Below are 23,864 nucleotides of genomic sequence, written 5' to 3' on the forward strand. Positions count from 1 at the left end.
CTCGAAGCAACATAAAACGTAAACAGGTTGGGAAACTTCACGACTAACAAAGGATGTGGGAAGCGGCATGGAAATCCTATGGGGCAGATGGTACGTACCCGTTGTGGAAAAGAGGTGGTAGACGGTAATCACCCTCAAACTCTTAATTTAATATACTAACAAACCAAGATTATAAGGTACGAACCAAAATCTACAACCAAAACGAAACAACTCATATAATAAATGAAAATAAAAATTTGATTGCGCCTGTACATACGCGCCGCATACAAGTTAATTTTCAAATTATACAAATACAGGAAGAACTGGCCCAAACTCAATAGCGATTTCAGATGTGCGCACAATATCAAAGGAATTTTACATGGTTTATAATGAAGGCTAATCCATTTTTCCGACTTAAGAGAAAAAGACGGAATAAAACTCAACACAGAGGCACCGAAACCTAGTATCCTTACCTAAAACACTTCTAGTAAGGAACATCGATTTTCGGTGCGTGTGCAAAGCGAGACTGAACTACCGGAGGCAAACCCGGGGAAAAGTTATCACATGTTAATTTCAAGTTTTCTTTTAAAGAATGGAAAAGGGAATTGCCTCAAAAATTAAAATGTGAATGCTTAGCTGAAAAGCTAAATCATTTCGATGATTAACTGGCGAATGTGAAATTTGAGGTTAAACTCCGGCGCACTAAGGAAAAATTACATTTAAATTAAATTAATGTTCTAAAAACAAGAAAATAGTGCTTCCCCCGAGACAGGACGGACGCAGAGCGCGTCCACCCTCCAGGCAGGTCAGAAGCAACAGGCCCGGACGCAAGCTTCGCTCCCACGAAGGAGCGAGAATTCGGAAATGATGCAAGCACAAGGTAACAAATCAGGCCATAGAATTTTACTACCGACTCTCACATTAAGCAATTACATTTTTTGTTATTCCAACCAAACACAGGTCTCTTCATTTCCGCTCCTAAATGTTCGAGATCTTTCTATTATTCAACACTACGCAACACTAATTTCGGCACCAAAAGCGGCACGTGCATGTACACGCTGCCTCGCAAGTTAGATACATAAATTCATAACTCAAGGCTACGTGATCATTTAAACACTATTTTTTTTCCAGAACAATTTTCCAAATCATTAAGTCCAAAGTTCAAACGTTCAAAACGGAGATAATTTATACAACATAAATAATTTTTAAGACAAGCGAATTTTTCAAAACCAAATCGAAGAGGCTCCCGTCATTTCCACACTGCTGTCCCAACTGTGGCCAAAATATTCGTAATTTGTGTGCACATGCACATTATACCGACCAGTGATGTAGGGGTAGCATGTCTGCCTCTATCCTGGAGGCCACGAGTCCGATTCCTGGCCTGCCCAAGGACTTCAATCATGGATTGAGGAGTAAAATAGGGCTCACGCAACCTCGTCAGTTCAACGGTGGGACTGTTAGACTTGAGTGTTAGCGAACACGATCGAGAAAGCCAAGCAATTCAGTTGACGACGTCATTATGGTGACTAGGTGGTACTCCAATATCTGCAGGCCACCTGGTTGGACAGCAGTCGTCTTGACTAATGGGTTCTATGTGCCACGGATATTTATACTTGTTTACTAAATGTCTTGTTGTACATGGCGGGAATTAGGCTATGAAGCCTGATGTTATTTCAGACTACCAAGTGAGTTGGCCGTGCCGTTAAGGTAGCATACCAGGGAATTTCCTGGGGCTGCAGCTTAATTAAGATCACGGCCCCTACCTTCCCAATTCTAGCCCTTTCCCATCCTTCCGTCGCCGAAAACCTTCGATGTGTTAGTGTGACGTTCATAAGGCTTTTGTTATGGCAATAACAAGAAGTCCGAAGGTGTCAGACCGGAGGAGCGGACTGGCCATGCAATTAGACCTCGCCTTACGATCCAATGCCCGTGTCATGTTGAGGAACGTCAAGCACTTTCTATAAATAAATAATCAAGTACATGTATATAACCTTAACCTTTACTGTCAATTGCTTGGAACTTTTGACTAACTATGTCCATCTACAACTAATTTCCTTGTCCTGGAGATTCTCTGCCCTTATTAGTCTGTAGACAGATTTCACTTTCTCTGTCCTAGGACTAGAGATACCTACTTTGTTCTCTACAGATTAGATAGTTGTTTGTGTCATCGATTATCCCCCGGAATACCCGCACATTCCTAACAGATTTCCTGAATTCATTGTCGGTTATGATATGCTCTATTATGAATCTTGTGCCCCTACCCTCCCATATGTAGCGTTGAATAGCCTTATGCTTGAAGAAAGTATTCGTAACTGCTAATCCCATACTTGCACAGAAGTCCAGTAAACGCATCTCATACCTACCAGGTTCCAAATGTTCTGCACATTTACCCGTTACTTTCTCATAACGTTCAGTTCTATTTCCATCGCCCATTAGCACTATTTTATCCTTAGAGTTAACCCTGGCTACAATGTCACTTAGTGTTTCATAAAACTTGTCAACTTCATCCTCATCTGCGCCCTTGCGTGGTGAATAGACTGAGACAATTCTCACTCTAATTCCTCCAACTTCTAAACCTACCTACACCAATCGCTCATTTACGTACCCAACATAAACTCTCTTGCGTGTAATAGTTTTCATGATGAATATTCCTACCTCCCACACTATGCCCTTTCTAACACCTGTTAACAAAGCTTTGGAATCTCCTACATCTTCCTCGTTATTTCACCATACCCGAATACCATGAATAACATGAAAACCTAGTACACCCTATATACCTAATGCGAACTCAGACAATTCCACTTTCTTTATTTCATAAACCCCATTAATATTGATAGCTCCCCGTCGAATTTCATTTCGTTCGCCAAGTTGCTTCCGAGGAGATCCTCACTTGTCACATGGAAGTGGGACTCCGCTACTTCCATACGTCTGAGGCTAGCTTAAAGTACTCTGAGCTTGGTCAGTTCTGTGAAAGCAGGCTGCTACCCAACGTACACGTAACACCTGTGAGAATCTCTTCTCTAACGGGTTAGTGACCACCGGTGTATTGTACAGTCTTAACCGCCTGAGCACAAGGTAGGCCATGAGTCTGGATATGTCCGAGATGTCCACTCCCATTCCATAGCAACTGATATCCCGACTCTCAGGACCGCATACTTGGCTAATCCACCGTTGCCCATGGTTCACTAACTAGGAAGTTACTTCAGTAACTACACCACGAGCCTATCTCTCCACAATCAAAATATGTATGAATTCGGAAGTCATGCCCAAATTCATCTGGCGAGTTCAAAATACGTGCATAACGAAACAATGTGTATAATTGAATTTTGAGGAAATAAATTGCCTACAATATCTAGAGTAGACATTATTTTGCAGGGACTTGACGTAGAATGTAGGAACGTTCTCTTTTGCTTGTAGGAACACAACCTCAAGAGAGGTGGCAACAATTCCTCTTCGTGGTGTTTCTCTGGACATCCTAAGAACCAAGGAAGAGTTTTGTGTTTTGTTTTATTTTCTCTTATATTAAAAAGAGAAACATAATATATTTTATTTTTCCATATATATAAAAGGGAAACAAATTTTTATTAACAAAATAACCCCCTGTGAAGACTGGCTAATTTCGTTTGTGTTACATAACATGCAATATCGCAGCCGACTGTTGTAGCAGAAAAATCGTCCTTTAACAGCTGTAAAGAAGACACTTTGTTTGAAATATATCTGACACCCTTCTTAATGATTTACAACTCATTCAGAAAATGATTTAGCATTACCCTTGTGACCTTGCTTGAACGGTTATTATCCTGAATATCACATTAACAATATTCCGGGCCAGAATTAGTAAACATTAGTGGGAGCTGGCTGACTAATGAAGTTGTGTGCCAGCCTCACGCTGAGATCATTTCTAATTAGGAGACCTGTACAAGAGTTATGAGCTCACTGGAATAGAGTCATTACTTTTCACAGTCTCTCATGGCCAGTTTTGTGACACGAAATCATTGCACTGGTAAGGGAGAGCTTGGTGGAGATGAGCAAGTCTTCTCTAAGTTAGAAGCAATCTCTTCAACATGCAACACTGGTGCGCCCAACAAATCGGTCGTGCCTTGTAGAATCTTCAAAGTTTTCAGTGGAACCTGGATGTTCCTTTCAGCACATTACTCTCACAAAAAATGAAAACGCTTTGGTAATGATTTTTTCTTTATACCTTTCTGAAGGAATGAAAAGTAGCATTTCCCACATATGTCATTGAGAATGAACTTAAGAGATTAGAAATTAAATCAATGGGCCATTTCCAATCTGTACAGTGAGGAAAATGGGGTGAGGGGAAGTGTACCACAGCTAGTGTTGTCAGCTGGCAGTGGTGATGAACTGTATTTTGTAAGAGGAACTGTATTCACAGACAACACAACCCTTACGTCGTTCTGCTTCGAGACCAGCTTCACTGTACGAGATTGAAATACTGTTTGATTGGTTGATTGATGATATTATAATGGCAAGGTTAGAACCAGATTGTCTTCTCTTACATTCGAATTTCAGACGTTTGTGTTCTTCATACCCATGTGGAAATTGGAAATTTGCGATACTGTTGTTAATTACGGCCTCAACCTGTATCAACATAAAATATCTCATCAGAAACGTTTTTCAGTGCAGACAAAATAGTTACATAGACATTTTTCAGAAGGCTAAACTGCGTCACGTGGACGAGTCAATACATTTATCGACTGATCTTGAACAATGTCGACTCCTGCATGGACGACGTCGATTGCTTGAATGGTGGTCCCTGAGCTGTGTTATTGTTAATATTTAATAATAAAAAACAAACCCCATGGCGCAACAGCCCCGAAAGGCCTTGGATACCAAGCAAGCACGGCTCAGCCCGAAGGCAAGCGGATTTTGAGGTGTCGTGTGGTCAGCAAGATGAATCATCTCGGCTGTTATTCCTGGCTTTCTAGACCGAAGCCGCCATTTCTCCATGCGGCAACTCTTCAATTGTAATAACGTAGACTGAGTGGACCGCGAATCAGCCCTCATATCCAGGTAAAAGTCCCGGACCAGGGCGGGAATCGAACTCTGGGTCTCCAAGTAAGAGGCAGGCACGCTACCCATACACCGTGGGGCGGGCAATAAAAAAGTAATAATAATAACAATAATAATAATAATAATAATAATAATAATAATAATAATAATAATAATAATAATAATAATAATAATAATAATAATATTTGTACCGGGAGGTACACCTCAACGCCACGCATTCAAAATTAGCGCCTTAATGAACTCCTCTATCGAACTAATGTGGAAACTACTACAACTGGAAATTGGAACTTTAATCAGAAGATGTCACCACTAAAATATTGAGTAATTTGGTTATTGTACTGTTTCCTAAACTGGGTGAATTTCTCCTTGTTTTGTTTGCCATTCATCAAGAAGTCTGGACATTCTTCCATAGATGACACTGCCAAACACTTCATCAAGAAGTTTGGACATTCTTTCATAGATGACACTGCCAAAAACAACTATGATCATGCACCGTGGTGCGAAGTGAAAGAACTTATAATTTAAAGAAGTTTTGTAATTCTAGGGTTCTGTAACTGATTGATGTTAATTTATTTTTGGGTTGGCAATATTTCCTTTTTATTTCCGCCAGTTTTGAATCTGACCAATGAAAAATTTATATAATTAATTTTCAACCTGTCACAGGCTTCTTGTTCGATTTGGAGTGTAACTTTGAAATTAACCAATTAAACTGAGAGGGTGTGTCTTGATTAATATTGAATGATCTCGAACCTTCCCTGAGGGTTTATAAACTGCGGCTTTTCACGTTTCTTGGCCAATTGATCGACGTACTTCTGAGTGTGTGTGTGTCGGCAGCTAGAACATCTTCCGAATCATTTACTATGTAACCTACTTTTCTAAAATGTAACTTCTCCCTTAACTTCATTAAATCTTTAACTGTAAACCAGCGATAGAGAGCGAAGTACTCTCTCGAACTCCCTTTCATCTTGGTTTGAGGTGGCTACGTTTTCCCAACCTTTCGTTTCTGTAATATAGTAAAGTTATTTCCATTCGTGCCACCTCCTGTAGTTCGGGAATAGCCCCTGCTTCATCGGCCGAGAGCCCTGTAGGTTTTAACATTTCATTATCTGGGAGTGCAGTGTACGCCTCCATTCAGTTTGTGTTCGGGCCGTTTATTTACCCTGCTCATTTTCGCCAAGGCCCTGTAGGTTGGAGACTAGATACCCCTGTACAACATTATCTTTCAATTTGTAAGTTGTGCCTTGATGGGCCAGTGATTGTAATTTTTTGATATTGCCTTGAATACCCTGTTTGCTCTTTTTCAAAGTGTTTGTAAGATTAACGAATGCCCTTGGGAGGCTAGAGTTTGTAATTGAGGGAGCATGAGCTCTTGAATGAAGAGGATTTGTGCCCTTGAATAAATGATTCCTTAGTGTGAATTAAAGTTTTGGTAAATTGAATCTGGTATCGCTGACATTGTAAAATAGGGACTTGAAGCCCAAAATTGTTAAAGTTCTGAATCCTGGATTTTCCTAGTATTGTTGCATGATATATTGTTATGTTCACTCACTGTAAAATATTGCTAAGTTTGTTTTTGGAAAAGAAATACAATTTTTTTAAATTTTAAATCAATTCTTGATATCTTAGTAGTATAATAGGACAGTTCGGCCGCCGCCTCCGCCTCCGGCTCTCGGGAGAGGCCTCCGCCTGCCGCGGGAAATTTGAATTTTGGAGGGAAATTTGAATTTTGGCGCGAGATTTGAATTTGTAAACAAAGCCACGTGCATTTTGACAGCTGTCATCGACAACAAGGCATCGCTAATCTCACTGCTGCCATCTTTACGGGCCTAAACCTCAGTGGTACCAACTTAACATAACTAGCGCGAGATTTGAATTTGTAAACAAATCCACGTGCTTTTTGACAGCCACGTGCTTTTTGACAGACAACAACGCATCGCTAACCTCACTGCTGCCATCTTGACGGGCCTAAACCTCAGTGCTACCAACTTAACCTCACTAGCGCGAGATTTGAATCGGTAAACAAAGCCACGTGTTTTTGACAGCCACGTGCTTTTTGACAGACAACAACGTATCGCTAACCTCAGTGCAGTCATCTTGAGGGACCTAAACCTCAGTGCTACCAACTTAACCTCACTAGCGCGAGATAAACAAATCCACGTGCTTTTTGACAGCTGTCATCCGCCACCTTTAAACTACAGAGCACCGTGCTGCCCTCTTTATCGCAGTAGCTGCAAATTCATCACCTGTCATCGGCAGTGCTGCCATCTTGGCGGGCCTAAACATTAGTGCAACCAACTTAACCTCACTAGCGCGAGAGAAACAAATCCACGTGCTTTTCTGACAGCTGTCATCCGCCATCTTCAATCTATAGAGCACTGTGCTGCCCTCTTTAGCTACTTACCTTTGAAATGTGGTGGCGGATAATTTGAAAAATGCTTTTTGACAGCAGCCATCTTTGAGCACCAAGCTGCCCTCTTTAGCTAGATACCTGTGGTGGCAGATAATTCTACGTGACAGCAGCCATCTTTGAGCACAGTGCTGCCCTCTTTGTGGTGGCGGCAAATTCCACGTGCTCTACAAACTCACGTGCTTTTTTTCTGACAGCTGTCATCCGCCATCTTGCATCACAAACCTCAGTGCTGCACTCTTAAGCTAGATACCTTTGAAATGTGGTGGCGGCGAATTCCACGTGCTCTTGTTTGGAAACAAAGCCACGTGCTTTTTTCTGACAGCTGTCATCCGCCATCTTTAACCAACAGAGCACTGCGCTGCCCTCTTTACCTACTTACCTTTGAAATGTGGTGGCGGCAAATTCTACGCGCTCGTGTTTGGAAACAAAACCCATGTGCTTTTCTGACAGCTGTCATCCGCCATCTTTAATCCAGAGAGAACAGTGCTGCACTCTTTAGTTGAAATGTGGTGGCGGCAAATTCCACGAGCTCTTGTTTGGAAACAAATTCTACGTGCTCTTCAGCTGTCATCCACCATCTTTAATCAAGAGAGCACCGTGCTGCCCTCTTTGTGGTGACGGATAATTTGAAAAATTATTTTTTGACAAGCAGCCATCTTTAATCCAGAGAGAACAGTGCTGCCCTCTTTAGCTACTTACCTTTGAGGCGGTTAATTTGAAAAATTCTATTTGACAAGCTGCCATCTTTAATGAAAAGAGCATCGTGCAGCTATCTTGCGGGTAATTTTTACGTCACAGCTGTCATCCACCATCTTGCATTGCTAACCTTAGTGCTGCCCTCTTTAGCTACTTACCTTTAAAAAAGAAATCTATTTGACAAGCTGCCATCCGCCACCTTGCATTGCAAACCTCAGTGCTGCACTCTTTATTTGAAATGTGGTAGCGGATAATTTGAAAAAATTCTGTTTTGACAAGCAGCCATCTTTAAACTACAGAACACCGTGCTGCTATCTTTATCGCAGTAGCGAGCAATTTAATATCTAGACGCTTTTCTAACAGCTGTCATCCGCCATCTTGCATCGCAAACCTCAGTGCTGCACTCTTTAGTTGAAATGTGGTGGTGGATAATTTGAAAAAATCTTTTTGACAAGCAGCCGTCTTTAATCCAGAGAGAACAGTGCTGCCATCTTTAGCTACTGCCATCTTACATCGCTTACCTCGGTGCTGCACTCTTTATTTGAAATGTGGTGGCGGTAAATTCGAACAAGTTTAATCATACATCGGGGAGCTAGAGTAAGCACGTGCTGCAGTGATGACGTCATCATGCATGTTTAGACTTGTCCGTTTTCTTAAGAGTAAGTCGGTGTAAAGGAATGTGGTGGCGGTAAATTCGAACAAGTTTAAACATGCATCGGGAAAGCTAGAGTAAGCACGTGCTGCAGTGATGACGTCATTGTGCATGTTTAAACCCGTTCGTTGACTAAACGCTTTAGTCTTCGAGAAACAGTGATAGAGACTGGAGTGCAAACATGACGAAAATATTAATAGTTTATGTGCAAGGCTTTAAAGTAAACGGAAACAAATTTGTGGTTAAAGAGGTGGCTGTGTTAGATTGCAGTGTGTTGTGGGCACCAAAACTTGTTAGTTGATTATTTAGCCCACCGTTCCCTTACTGATTGCAAACAGATGAAGATAAAAAGCAGACTCAGTGGATTGAAAACAATTTAGGTTTGAAGTGGGAAGAAAAAGGAATACCTTATCGTTTTCTACCTTTAATGATGAATGCACATTTGTCAAGAGCAGATCTTGTTCTTTTAAAGGGTTGTGAAGAGAAAGAATGGTTGCGTGATTTTGTACCATCATCGTGTGAAATTATCGACATGCATGAATTGGGGTGCCCATCATTTAAAACTCTTCCGAAAGAGCATAGTAGAGAAACAAGTAAACAGTCTTTACAACATGTGTGCATGCTCTTTGATTGGTTGTGTTGCAGTGCATGCCGGGAAGTGAACAACATATGCAAACTGCAGTGTTGAAATAATCTTAGTGTAAAAGAAACATTTGTAGAGTGAAGATATCATGTCATTTCTAACAGATACTAAGTGTAGCGCAGTTGAAAAGGCGATCGTAAAGTTTTATGCATGCAAAAAGAAACTAAACACTTTTACTGAAGAAGAGTTAAATGCATTACCAAAGGCATTTTTGGTTAATGTAGCTGCGAATGCTGTAAAGAAGATTTGGGATAAGGTGCCTCGAGAGTGGACTCAAGATCCTGTTTTGTCAGAGCTTCAAACTTGTAGTTTACATCATGAACACGTGAGTTTAGGTAGAAGACCTTCTGTGAGACAGTGCCGTACATGTCAACTAATTAAACTGTATCACGGACCTAAAACTAAGGAGTTGTCTTCGCTTATAAACACTTATCATGGCTGGGGAGAGAGTAAACAAGGAAAAGGTGAAGAAACGTGCTGGGAAAAAGATGAGGAAGCATGTTGGGCGTGGACTCATCCATAGAGTGATTGATCTTCTTTTCTTCGTGCTTCATCTCCCCTGCGACCCTAGAACACGTTCGCCTGACACGTAGTTACATGCTGCCTGCATAGAGTATGTCGTGTAGCTGTTAAAATCTGCTTCGTACAGTTATGCTGTGTGTGTGTGTTATTACCTAGTGCTTTAGCTGCTCAGAAGAATATAGCGGCACTTGTCGTTGTTGGTGTAATAAAACGAAAACTGAGTGACAAAGACCGTAAAATAAACAAAGGATAAAATTGTATATATATATATATATTCTAAAATAAATATGAATTGTCAAAACATATTACAGGTGTTGTTTAATCCTACAGCATGTCCTAGTGACTTAGAAGAAAGGAAACGTAGAGGATTAAAAGAAAACACACATAAGATTTAAAGTACATCCTCTTTATTAATCCATGAATTAAAGCTGTTATTAAAACCAACCCATTTAACATACAGTTTATTGCCACGACGTCGAATAACACGTTCAACCAAATAGTGATCAGGATATTTTGTTTTCTGCAGTTCTTCGATGTAGAATCCTCGTTCAATAGGCTGTCCTCTGAGATCGCGAAGTAAATACGTAACTGGATTAGTAAGCTTAACACTTCTGATTTGAAAAATTTCAGTGCTCCAGTTAGGTGTGTATCCTTTTGCAAAGATAGACATGTGTTTGCTGATGCGAACAAAATCACCTTCTTTAAAGCGATGGCGACGTGGATCAGCTGTTTTAATTACAAGATGAATAGCATTTATACGAGGTGTATTCTTTGCAACAAGACGTGGCTTTGTTCCGATAGTGCGATGAGGTGTATCGTTGTAGGTAGATAAAAGTCTAGGTAGCAGATCAATCCAACGATATGAACCTTGCACTGTAAATTCTCGCCACATCATTGTTTTGAGTGTACGATTAAAGCGTTCTACAACACTTGCCTTGAGATTTCTGAATGTAGAGTAGTGTTGAATGTCAAGTAACTTGAGGTAAGAAGAAAAATCCTTGTTGTAAAACTCTTTACCTTGATCAGTTTGAATAAGCCTTGGGCAGCGTTTCGATTCTTCAACAATATGTTTAAATGCATCTTTAACTTGAGCTGCTGTTTTAGAACGCACGGGTTGTGCAAAAGCAAACTTCGAGTACACATCGATAACAGTAAGTAGATACTTATACCCCTTATTACTAGAGGCATATGGAATCATTTCTACTAAGTCTGCTTGCCAGAGATCATCTTTTCCTCGTGTAATAACGCGTCTGCGACAGTAGGTGCGACGTGCTGGTTTATGTAACTCATGTGCGATGTTTACCTTTACAGGTGAGATCTTCTATTGACGAGCCATTACAAAATAATACCGGCATAACGTAGTTCTCTTTCTATTTCTAGAAATTCTAATCCGTGACCAGTGTGACCAGCCTCTTGCGATGCTCTTAAAAGTTTTAATCGTTCAACGAGTAAGTTTGGGTCATTCCAGTATCTTACATCCACATACGGCAACAAAGGCTTGCAGATAACATCAAGACTACGTGCAGTCGGAAACAGCTTAGAAATAAACTCACGATACTTGTAACTCTTATTCGCATTTACAGCTTCTGTTCTCTTGTAATTACGTCGTGTTGCGTCAGTAGCAAAAAGTATTGCTTTATATTTTTTAAGATCATCTTGTAAAATTATATCCTTGTCAGGTATTCGTGAGAAAAGAAGTTCTAAGAGTCCTTTCGTAGGTTTATAGGTAACACCTTTTACAATGAGTTTGTTGTTATTAATCTTAACATTTGAATTTCCTATCCGGAAACAGTCATCTTCGTAGCGAATACCGTAGGTAGTGTCAGTTTGTCCTGTAAAAAGTTTTTCTATATAAGGTGCAAAGAGAGATCCATAGGTATCTTGAATAAAAGTTCTAAACTGATTGCGATACTCTGGTGTAATCATAACCTCAGACAAAGATGGTAGATTTTGCGTCGATGTAGTAGGTGTTTCAGCAATAACATCTGTAGTTAAAAACTCAACACGCTTAGATGGTGATGTATCATTTTCTTCTTCTTCTTCCTCCTTATCTTCCTCTTCTAGATCCACATCCTGCTTCTTCTCTTCCTTATCTTGTTCATGCTTTTCTTCTTCTTCTTCATGCTTCTCTTTATGATATGATGTTTGCATAGAAGCAAAACTTGAAGTAGACTGCGGTAATGAGGTAGAATTAAACATTTCTTTGAGTGGTGTACTTAGTTGTGTTTTTAAAAATAAATCCGTGTCTGCTTGAATACGTTTAAGCTCTTTAAATTTCCGTCGAAAATTGTTTCGAGCTTGGATGATATGTTTTGTGATCTCCTTGCTAGATGTTAACATGATGATGGTTTTTAATCAAGTAGTTACTGTAATTCTGTGTTAATGCATATAAAATGATCGAAACTCATGCGATATCGTCCATGCTGTACATCACTTTCTTTATCAATAACTAAAAAGCTGTAACGGTGTAATGACCAACATTTAGCACACATACGTTTAAAGTCATCGAATGTCATATCATTGTTAACATGATCGTTATACACACGTCGCATGTTGCGCTCATCTTGCCGAAAAAGCACAATAACATTTGCGTTGTCGCGTATCAACTGCTTAGGCACACGAGAATAGGCTTGGCACAAATAGATGCAATCAACATATTTATGCCGACCCATACTAAAGAATGCACGAATAACGTTTTGCTGTTCTGTTACAATATCATCAAAGATCATAAGAGAATTAGGAAGCACATCGTCTGGTGATGGTACTTGCTCATGCGAATTAAATTTAAAATATCTTATTCCATCTTTAACTAGATCGTGCATTACAGTTTGTAGAATAGTATATAGCGGCTGATAGAGTGACTTTGCGAAAACGTAAATATTCTCGAAGCGTACACCATTTACAGAAGTAATAAGTGTGAGTAAAAGATTTGTTTTACCGCATCCCGACGGACCTGATATAATACATCGAACAGTAAAAGGAAACAACGTTCCATGACGTTTTCTTGTAGTTGTACTAGAACTAGGTAAGAGATGTGGTACAATGTCGGTAACAGGTAGTGTGTCTTGCTGCTTTTAATCTTCATGATAACTGAATCATAAAGTGCGTAATAGTAATATATATATTAAACGAAACAAGAGGCAACGGTTAGTTTATGATTTGCTCTTGACTAGTAAAGTCGTGTACAGCATGGTGAAACAACGATATCCAAACGACATGAAGGAGAAGAAGAAACTAAAAACTGTTGGATGGAAAGATGTTATAAAGGCTGCGCAAAAAGCTATTCGAGGGGAATACAATCCTCGTGTAGCTATTACTAAGGCGTTACGCGCAGCAAGAGCGAGAATTTCTCCAAAGTGCAGAGCAATATTTAGTAAACGTGCACGAATTATTCCTGTACCAAAACGAGGAGGATTTCTTCCTGCGCTGTTTGCTGGCTTTGCAGCTTTAGGGTCATTGCTAGGTGGTGCTAGTGCTGTAGCGAGAACTGTCAAAGCTGTAGAAGAAGCGAAACAACAGTTGAAAGAGTGTGAACGTCATAACAAGACGATGGAGGCAATTGCGTTACGAGGCAAAGGTGTGAACATGAAGCTAGCGCCATACAAGAAAGGGCTTGGTATCTACATTTCTCCAAAAAACGTCTACTGAATGCACTGCCACATCGAGCTCTAACGCATGATGAAGTTTTTACGTTTGCTGAACAACTAGGAATTCATTATTTTCAAGGAGTGTATATGCGCGATCAACTACCAGCGCGCCCACGTGAACGTGAAAGTGCCGTAATTAACTTGGACGACAGTCGTGGACCTGGAACTCATTACGTTGCTTATGTAAAACGTAAATCTAAAGTATGGTATTTTGATAGCTATGGAGATTTACCTCCTCCTTTTGAGCTCATACGTTATTTCGGAAGCAGTGCAGACATTGTTTACAATAAAAACCGTGTGCAAAACTTTAATACACGCATGTGCGGACGATTATGTCTTATGTTCTTATATCAAACCCAGACAGTAGAGAAAGTGCATTAGTGTCTACGTGATGACGAACAGTGAAAGAACGTTTGCTGTACGTGGAGAAGGACCTGAAACAACCGTCTATTTTAATCCACCAATCGAACTTGGTTATCAGCCGCATAATCTTGGACTTGTATCGTTTGAAACTACAATAAAATCTATAATGTGCGTGATGGTGTAAACAAGTTCTATTACGATGAGTATGTGCTAACACTACCCTCAGGTAGTTATACAGTAGACGATATTCACGACTATATTGAAAGTGCGTTAATTGATCACTTTGGGGAAGATAGTTTTAGTAATCATAATTACAAGTTCTCAATCACTATAAGCAACATTACACATAAATGTGTTATTGAATCATCATTTATGATTGACTACAAATCACAACCTGATTCGATTGGACCACTGCTTGGATTTTCATCGAGGGAGCTCCTACCGAATGTACGTTACGAGTCTGATCAACCTATAAAACTCTTCGATGATTATAATGTGAACATTACTTGTAATATTATTACAGACTTGAATAGTAATGTGCAATCTTCGCACGTCCTGCACGACTTTATTGTTACAGAGGAACGTGGATATACTATTTGTGCGAAACCAGCAGTAGTTCTTTATCATCCTGTATCTGTAAAACACATTAGCAACATTACTCTTAGACTTGTAAATAAACATAATCAGCTTATTCATTTAGATCAGCACGCGTACGTAGCTTACAAACTACATCCTAAACCAGTATGAAAACCATCTATAAAACACGGTGTACATTCCGAAGACATACTACATGTGTGCAGAGACTCATCGAGTTAACAGATACCCATAAGCAGATACTCCAAGATTTAGGATATACACTACTACAACAGAATGGAAGAAATGCTAGACATTACGAATACAGTAGAAAGTCTTGAAGGTGTAGTACGAAGTGAGCTTCATTCCTATCAACCTTTTACGTTTAGATTAAATAACAATGATGAAATTCATTTTATTATTAATCAGCAAGATGTATACACCTTACCACACGAAAGCTACCTCTATATTGAAGGACGACTAGAAAAGTCTGATGGAAGTGGACCAAGCACTTCACAAATAAACAACCATGCTCTAGCTTTTCTCTTTTCTGAAGCGGGATATGAAGTAAATAATGTTGAAATAGATCGAACGAAGAAAGTTGGTATTACAAGTGCAATGAAACTCTACCCTTCTTTCTGTGATGAAGAAAGTAATCTTTTGCGGATGGCTGGATGGTGTCCAAAAGCTACTAACAACTGGATGATTAATGAGGATGGTACTTTTACGGGTATGTTATCACTGAAACATATTTTTGGATTCGCAGAAGACTTTACACGTATTATAATCAACGCAAAACAAGAGCATATTCTAATCCGTGATCGAAGTGATTACAGTTCTCTTAAAGCAGTAGAAACACCAGTAGATTCGAAAATAACACTGCATCGTATACTGTGGAGGATTCCACATGTAACCTTATCTGATCGTGAAAACCTTCGATTGCTCAAGATTGTAGAAAATGATACACCATTACCTGTACGTTTTAGAAGTTGGGAGCAGCATGAATATCCTGTGTTACCACCTACAAACAAGCATAGCTGGGCTGTTAAAACATCACGTTTTACTGAGAAGACCTTGTACATTATTTTTGGATTTCAAACTAATCGTAAATTCAATCACGAAAAAGATAGCTCACTGTTTGATCACTGTAAATTAAGACACGTTAGACTATATCTCAACGGAATTACGTATCCCTACGAAAACATAGACATTAACTTTGAGAAAAATAAGTTTGGGATGCTCTATGACATGTTTTGTAAATTTCAATCATCGTATTATCAGAAAGAAGATCGTCCGCTATTTACACCTGAAGAATTTAAAAATAAAGCACCTATTGTTGTTATAGACTGCTCTTATCATGAAGAATCTATAAAAGAATCTCCAGTTGATATTCGTTTAGAATTTGAAACATCTGAAAACATTCCTGCTAACACAGCAGCCTATTGTCTTATTATTCATATGAGTGATGTTACCTACCATCCGCTAACGAATATTGTTACGAGACTATAAATAAGAATAGCTCTTTATCATTTTCATTAGTGTGTGCTTCGACATCGTACGCTATGGAACAAAACTGCAAATGTGCATGCTGTTTGCATGCTCATACGCAACATCTTATTTATCTTACACGAGTGAGTGAGGCTATTAAGATGTTCTATAAACATAGATCGTCGATGCCGAAACATCTTATTCAATACTTACCACCAGGATTTTTATCTACGTACGCTGCCCCTTACGTACATAATTTTTGGGGCATCCTTCCTCTACACAGTAAGATGTCGATCGAAGTAGCTTTATGCAGAACTTGTCAACGACATTACAAGCATCGAGGAGAAAGTGGTGATGATGATTGGGATGGACCAAATCCGAGGATTGAACACTGTACACAGTGTATGAATGAACTTTCTCTAGTACCTCATGATGATGATGATTCCGAAAAGGAATAACAACAAGGTAAGAAGTATATGATCTTCTCTGTAAAGCATAACATACTTAGTATAATATATTTCTAAATGTTTTGTTTAATTTGAATGTTGCAGGAGGTATTTCAGAAGCATACGTTGCTAAGAAGCATACCAACCTTGTCAGCAGCAAAAACGAACACTGTTGTAGTACATTTGTAAATAAATATTTGATCGCATTCAAAAATGTCGTACTTATTGAATTGCTTTACACCACTTACTCTTAAATAAAACGATCAGGTCTAAACATGCACAATGACGTCATCACTGCAGCACGTGCTTACTCTAGCTTTCCCGATGCATGTTTAAACTTGTTCGAATTTACCGCCACCACATTCCTTTACACCGACTTACTCTTAAGAAAACGGACAAGTCTAAACATGCATGATGACGTCATCACTGCAGCACGTGCTTACTCTAGCTCCCCGATGTATGATTAAACTTGTTCGAATTTACCGCCACCACATTTCAAATAAAGAGTGCAGCACCGAGGTAAGCGATGTAAGATGGCGGTAGCTAAAGATGGCAGCACTGTTCTCTCTGGATTAAAGATGGCTGCTTGTCAAAAAGATTTTTTCAAATTATCCACCTCCACATTTCAACTAAAGAGTGCAGCACTGAGGTTTGCGATGCAAGATGGCGGATGACAGCTGTTAGAAAAGCGTCTAGATATTAAATTGCTCGCTACTACGATAAAGATAGCAGCACGATATTCTGTAGTTTAAAGATGGCTGCTTGTCAAAACAGAATTTTTTCAAATTATCCGCTACCACATTTCAAATAAAGAGTGCAGCACTGAGGTTTGCAATGCAAGGTGGCGGATGACAGCTTGTCAAATAGATTTCTTTTTTCAAAGGTAAGTAGCTAAAGAGGGCAGCACTAAGGTTAGCAATGCAAGATGGTGGATGACAGCTGTGACGTAAAAATTACCCGCAAGATAGCTGCACGATGCTCTTTTCATTAAAGATGGCAGCTTGTCAAATAGAATTTTTCAAATTAACCGCCTCAAAGGTAAGTAGCTAAAGAGGGCAGCACTGTTCTCTCTGAATTAAAGATGGCTGCTTGTCAAAAAATAATTTTTCAAATTATCCGTCACCACAAAGAGGGCAGCACGGTGCTCTCTTGATTAAAGATGGTGGATGACAGCTGAAGAGCACGTAGAATTTGTTTCCAAACAAGAGCACGTGGAATTTGCCGCCACCACATTTCAACTAAAGAGTGCAGCACTGTTCTCTCTGGATTAAAGATGGCGGATGACAGCTGTCAGAAAAGCACATGGGTTTTGTTTCCAAACAAGAACGCGTAGAATTTGCCGCCACCACATTTCAAAGGTAAGTAGCTAAAGAGGGAAGCACAGTGCTCTGTTGGTTAAAGATGGCAGATGACAGCTGTCAGAAAAAAGCACGTGGCTTTGTTTCCAAACAAGAGCACGTGGAATTCGCCGCCACCACATTTCAAAGGTATCTAGCTAAAGAGTGTAGCACTGAGGTTTGTGATGCAAGATGGCGGATGACAGCTGTCAGAAAAAAAGCACGTGAGTTTGTAGAGCACGTGGAATTTGCCGCCACCACAAAGAGGGCAGCACTGTGCTCAAAGATGGCTGCTGTCACGTAGAATTATCTGCCACCACAAGTATCTAGCTAAAGAGGGCAGCTCGGTGTTCAAAGATGGCTGCTGTCAAAAAGCATTTTTCAAATTATCCGCCACCACATTTCAAAGGTAAGTAGCTAAAGAGGGCAGCACTGTGTTCTATAGATTGAAGATGGCGGATGACAGCTGTCGGAAAAGCACGTGGATTTGTTTATCTCGCGCTAGTGAGGTTAAGTTGGTAGTACTAAGGTTTAGGCCCGCCAAGATGGCAGCACTGCCGATGACAGGTGATGAATTTGCAGCTACTGCGATAAAGAGGGCAGCACGGTGCTCTGTAGTTTAAAGATGGCGGATGACAGCTGTCAAAAAGCACGTGGATTTGTTTATCTCGCGCTAGTGAGGTTAAGTTGGTAGCACTGAGGTTTAGGTTCGTCAAGATGGCAGCACTGAGGTTAGCGATACGTTGTTGTCTGTCAAAAAGCACGTGGCTGTCAAAAAACACGTGGCTTTGTTTACCGATTCAAATCTCGCGCTAGTGATGTTAAGTTGGTAGCACTGAAGTTTAGGCCCGTCAAGATGGCAGCAGTGAGGTTAGCGATGCGTTGTTGTCTGTCAAAAAGCACGTGGCTGTCAAAAAGCACGTGGATTTGTTTACAAATTCAAATCTCGCGCTAGTTATGTTAAGTTGGTACCACTGAGGTTTAGGCCCGTCAAGATGGCAGCAGTGAGATTAGCGATGCCTTGTTGTCGATGACATCTGTCAAAAAGGACGTGGCTTTGTTTACAAATTCAAATCTCGCGCAAAAATTCAAATTCCCGCCCAAATTCAAATTTCCCGCGGGAGGCGGAGGCCTCTCCCGAGAGCCGGAGGCGGAGGCGGCGGCCGAACTGTCCTATTATACTACTCGTAGTTAGACCCATTCAAGCCCGCACCTTCTTTAACCTCTTTCCGATCCACGGGTATCCTAGTAATAATAATAATAATAATAATAATAATAATAATAATAATAATAATAATAAATTCAACGTTGTCTAAAATAAAATGTTGTAGGTCACAAAGACGAGAGTATTTCATGATTCCGTCTCGAAATTTCGGCCCCGTATATCTCATAACACACAAAAAACCTAACTTTCTCTCCTTGCAACGTAAATAACTATATACATTGGTAATACTTCATTTCAGATAATCGCCTTTGTACTCAATGACGTTGTTTCTTGTTTTTACACCTATAAGGTTGTACTTTGTCACGAGCGTGGTTTTTCGAAGACAGAAGTTACGGATGCGTCGGTGGATGGCCACGTATGCCAGGAAAAGTATAATATCGTCATAATTTGTTAGTATGCTGTTTGTATGTGTGGAAGCAAAGTGACCAGGTACGGTTTTGCTATGAATTCATCCAGAATTACCTAATGTCGGCTATTCAGATGGTGTTAGCAGAGCCGACATTTACCGTCGTATGAACACGCTTTACAGCGTTCAGACGTCCTTCATGGACGAGTAAGGACGTGCCCAGAACCAGATCAAGCGCAGGGGCAGGCTGATGAGAAAAAATTGAAAAACAATCAAAGCATGCTAGTTCGCAAGCAATGGTAAATCCCAGACACCGCTGAAGAAAGGTTCCAACGCCAACCACGAACATTGTTTTCTTGGGGAGTTCATCAACATTTGGACCACTGACACTCTTACTTGAACCAACAAGGCAACTATATTTAGGCATATACAGTATATCACTCTTTACTTCCAGCATGTTTTCCTATTGCGAAAATCGAATCGTTACAGAAACCAACGAAAGCGTCAGCTTTTTTGTTTCTTATCACATTCCACTCACATCTGTTCTACTCCCTTTCCAGGTGATTGCTGCGTACATTCAGATTGAAATTCTGGAATTTACCTGTGTCTCCGTTTATTCTCCACCACTTCAGATATTCGACATGACGAAGTCTATTCGAAGAAAATGTTAGGGGAAATTTAAAACATTCCAGCTCATATCTCAGCGGGAGATAGTCATTCTTTCTTACCCCGAGCTCCGGAACGTGCAGCAAATTCAGCAGTATCATGCACGAAATTTGTTACCACATGAGGACATCCGGCACTGTGGTGGAATACTCAGTGCGCAATTAAAATTACCTTACGCCGATCTTCTCTGCGCCAGCACCTGCAACGTTTTTCTCATGAAAGGAATATACAGCACCAACGTACTTCTACACAATGTTAAAATGATTAAAAACCAGATTAAAAGCAGTTGCCAGCAACCTTTATCCTCTTTAAATCCTGACACGCCTATCAGCATGTATGGCATCGTATTAAAGCGCTCAGAAACAAAAATTAGAGTCATCGTGAGAATACTGCTGAGAGCACTTCTTTTTCTTTTTCTTCTTCTCATTATTATTATTATTATTATTATTATTATTATTATTATTATTATTATTATTATTATTATTATTATTATTATTATTATGTCCGACTCGTTGGCTGAATCGTCAGCGTATTGGCCTTCGGTTCAGAGGGTCCCGGGTTCGATTCCCGGCCGGATCGGGGATTTTAATCTTCATTGGTTAATTTCAATGGCCCGGGGGCTGGGTGTTTGTGCTGTCCCCACCATCCCTGCAACTCACACACCACACATAACACTATCCTCCACCACAATAACACGCAGTTATCTACACATGGCAGATGCCGCCCATCCTCATCGGAGGGTCTGTCTTACAAGGGCTGCACTCGGCTAGAAATAGCCACACGAAATTAAAAAAAATATTAGTATTATTCCTCTTCTACCGTTTTTCCTACACCTGTGGGGTCGCGGATTCGTACTGTGCCACACATGTGAATTTGGTCCTGTTTTACGGCCGTATGCCCTTCCTGGCGCCAACCGTATATTACGTGTTTCTGTGGTAGCTGGTAGCATAGTGTGTGGTCTGAATACGAAGAGGAAAGTAAACAGCAAAATACGTCAAGACATAAATAACTGTAGTCTACCTAACACATTCTTGAAGCAGTTACTCTTTCCCTAGCAATGCTTTCAACATCTGACGAAACTGGATCAGCTTAAGATATTTACAACTCAGATCCCTCTTTCATTTTTCTTTCTTTTGGTAACTTCTTCGAGCTACAGGCTTGTGCCTTCAAAGAAAAGTCGCGTCAAGTAACAATAAATTTAAACACGTTCACAAAGCAGTGAGCCCCCAGATGATTATCCATGCGCTGACAATAAGGCTGAGCGAAGTTCAAGTGCCATGTACCTTCCAGAAGTAGAAATCCAGTTTCTAAAGTTTTCCATTTCGTGACGGGGAATCAAACCCCCGTCCTCCCGTATAAGCCACCTCGCCAGGGCAGTCCCTTAATGGATCTTAATACAAAATGTTATTTGGTGGGAACATAATTCCGTTCGCATTTCAATCCATACATCAGGAATACTCAGTTTGGGAAATCTACAACCCGCTCTACAGCTGCGATAGAATAGTTGCCGCATCAATCTTTCGCTTAGGCAGGGAAGAGTGACTCACCAATCAGCTGTTCAGTGCGTACCAGACTGTCGGGGTCCTCGCTGGCATCTGCTGCAGATCGTATGCGCTAGTATATTTTTTGCACTGTTTTTACATTTTTTAATATACGAAATATTAAATATATACAAAAATTATTACAGGCACAAGCTGAAAATGAAACAGCATAACTGTTTGAGAAGATAGTTTGTGGTTTTCTAAACATACCGTACATGATTACTGCACAAAGCAAATGCGTGAGTAGAAACAAAAAACAAGTTTAGGATAATTCCACAAACGTAACGTTTATAAGTTTGCATCTAAACAAATTTAAATTTAATGCAAGAGAACATCAAGTTGTTCACATTATAATTGAAAAAAAATAACTTTTTCCCTTTTCACACTGGGAGCAACGAAAGTATTCCTGTCATCATCATTGTTCAAATCTTTGAACAGTACACACAAAACATTCTTCATATTAACACATAATTGACAGATGTTACACATAACAGGAAAACACTTCAGAATTTAAAAAGATGTGTTCCAAAAGCTTTTTGAAGACACTACTGTCTGACCATCTTCCAGCGTTCTTTCCTGAGCTGATCCAGAAATCCAGGCAATGCCACACTTGTATGCCGAGTGTAGGCCTTGATATTGTAGTGAATGGCTCCAGCTTGTATCCATATGCAAGCGTTCCCGCTCTCGTTCTGTCCGTGATTTAGTTCCAGATTCAATATCTCCCTCTGCCTGTCACTGGTTATTGTTGTCCCTGATGTCCTGTAGATAGCGTTTAATGCCAATCTCCAAACTAGTGCCGCATTGCCGCATGTCGTAACACGATGCACGAGATTATCTGTCTGATGACATACCAGGTATTTGTCATCAGATACTTGTCCATGCCTTTTCAGTTTCTCAACCGCCGGGATGATTTCATTTGTGTATATGTAGAGCGGTGCCCTCCATTCAGTTCGGATCCATTTGTTCGAAATATTTGTCCATATCTGCTTCCAGTCACGATGTGGGTATTTTTGTACTATTGGAAGAAATTTATGTTTCTTAGGTCTGAAGTTGTATATATTCGTAGCTTTATCCAACTTTTCAGCTGTAATTTCTATTTCTGGCAGTTGTAGAATGGCGAGCGTGATTCGGAAGCAGCTTCAAATGGATCTTTTTGTTTCAGGTTTGTTGTTACAAACAATTTTAGCATTGCACTATCAAATACATCTCCTCTTAAGTACAATGCTTTAATGATATGTGATGGAAAGAGTGATGTGCATTTCTTTTCGACTGCAATTAGGCGCAAGTCACCATCCTGTTCAATCAGATGAAGTTGTTCTCTCCTTTTTCGTATCTGTAGCCTTTCCGTAGATAAAAGCCGATTGCCATTTCAACACGTTGGCATATGATATGTGAGGCTGGAGGAATTTGGGCAAGGTGCCTGAGCTTCGGCAGAGCAAGATATTTATATGCCAAACTTTTTGGAGAATGTTTAGTCGCCTTCACAGTTACTCCTTTAACTGAAACCGTAGGGTGTTTTAAGCAGATGTCCAATTAGTCTTTATCACCTTTGAAATATCCTTACTGTAGGTAATGCCCAATATCTTTCAGTGGTTCACAATTGGAATACAGGAGCTGGCAAATATTTGTCGATTTTCATTATTTTGCTGCTGCTGATGTTGTTTTTAAAAGGGGTCTAACATCTAAGGTCATCGGCCCCTATGACTTTCATTTGAACCTAATGGCAATAATGAGGATTTGTTATGATTCACTTGTGCCCCTGACACCTTATAAAGGGCCTCGAGAGTCTCTTGCACATTATTAGCATCTTCGTCACTGCTCAACACTAGGGTAATGTCACTCGCGTATGCGCGTACTGTGAAGCATTCGTTGTTAATATTTAGTCCGGTTAAAGAATTTTTTAAACTTTGAATCAGGGGTTCTATTGCTAAAACAAAAAGTGCCATTAATAATGGACAACATTCTTTAATTGATTTTTTATTGAAAGTTTTGCTGGGAGAAACTCATTAATCATAACTCGTGAGGGTGCCTTGTGGTATATGCGCTGTATTGTTTCTATGCCACTGTTTGGAAATCGAAACTTTTTGAAGCTTTCCAAAGAGAAGAGTGTGCTATCCTATCGAATGTTTTGCTGAGGTCAATGCTAGCCAGTGGTCCTGAAGTATGTTCACACACTGAATGATATATGATTAGATCTCGAATTGCCAGTAGATTATGTAATATGTTTATCCAAGGTATAGTGCAAACCTGTCCATTAGTAATTAATGAAGGGAGGATCGTTTTTGTTCTGTTCGCT

Source organism: Anabrus simplex, chromosome 2 (assembly GCF_040414725.1).
Source record: "Anabrus simplex isolate iqAnaSimp1 chromosome 2, ASM4041472v1, whole genome shotgun sequence".
In the NCBI taxonomy this organism is placed as follows: Eukaryota; Metazoa; Arthropoda; class Insecta; order Orthoptera; family Tettigoniidae; genus Anabrus; species Anabrus simplex.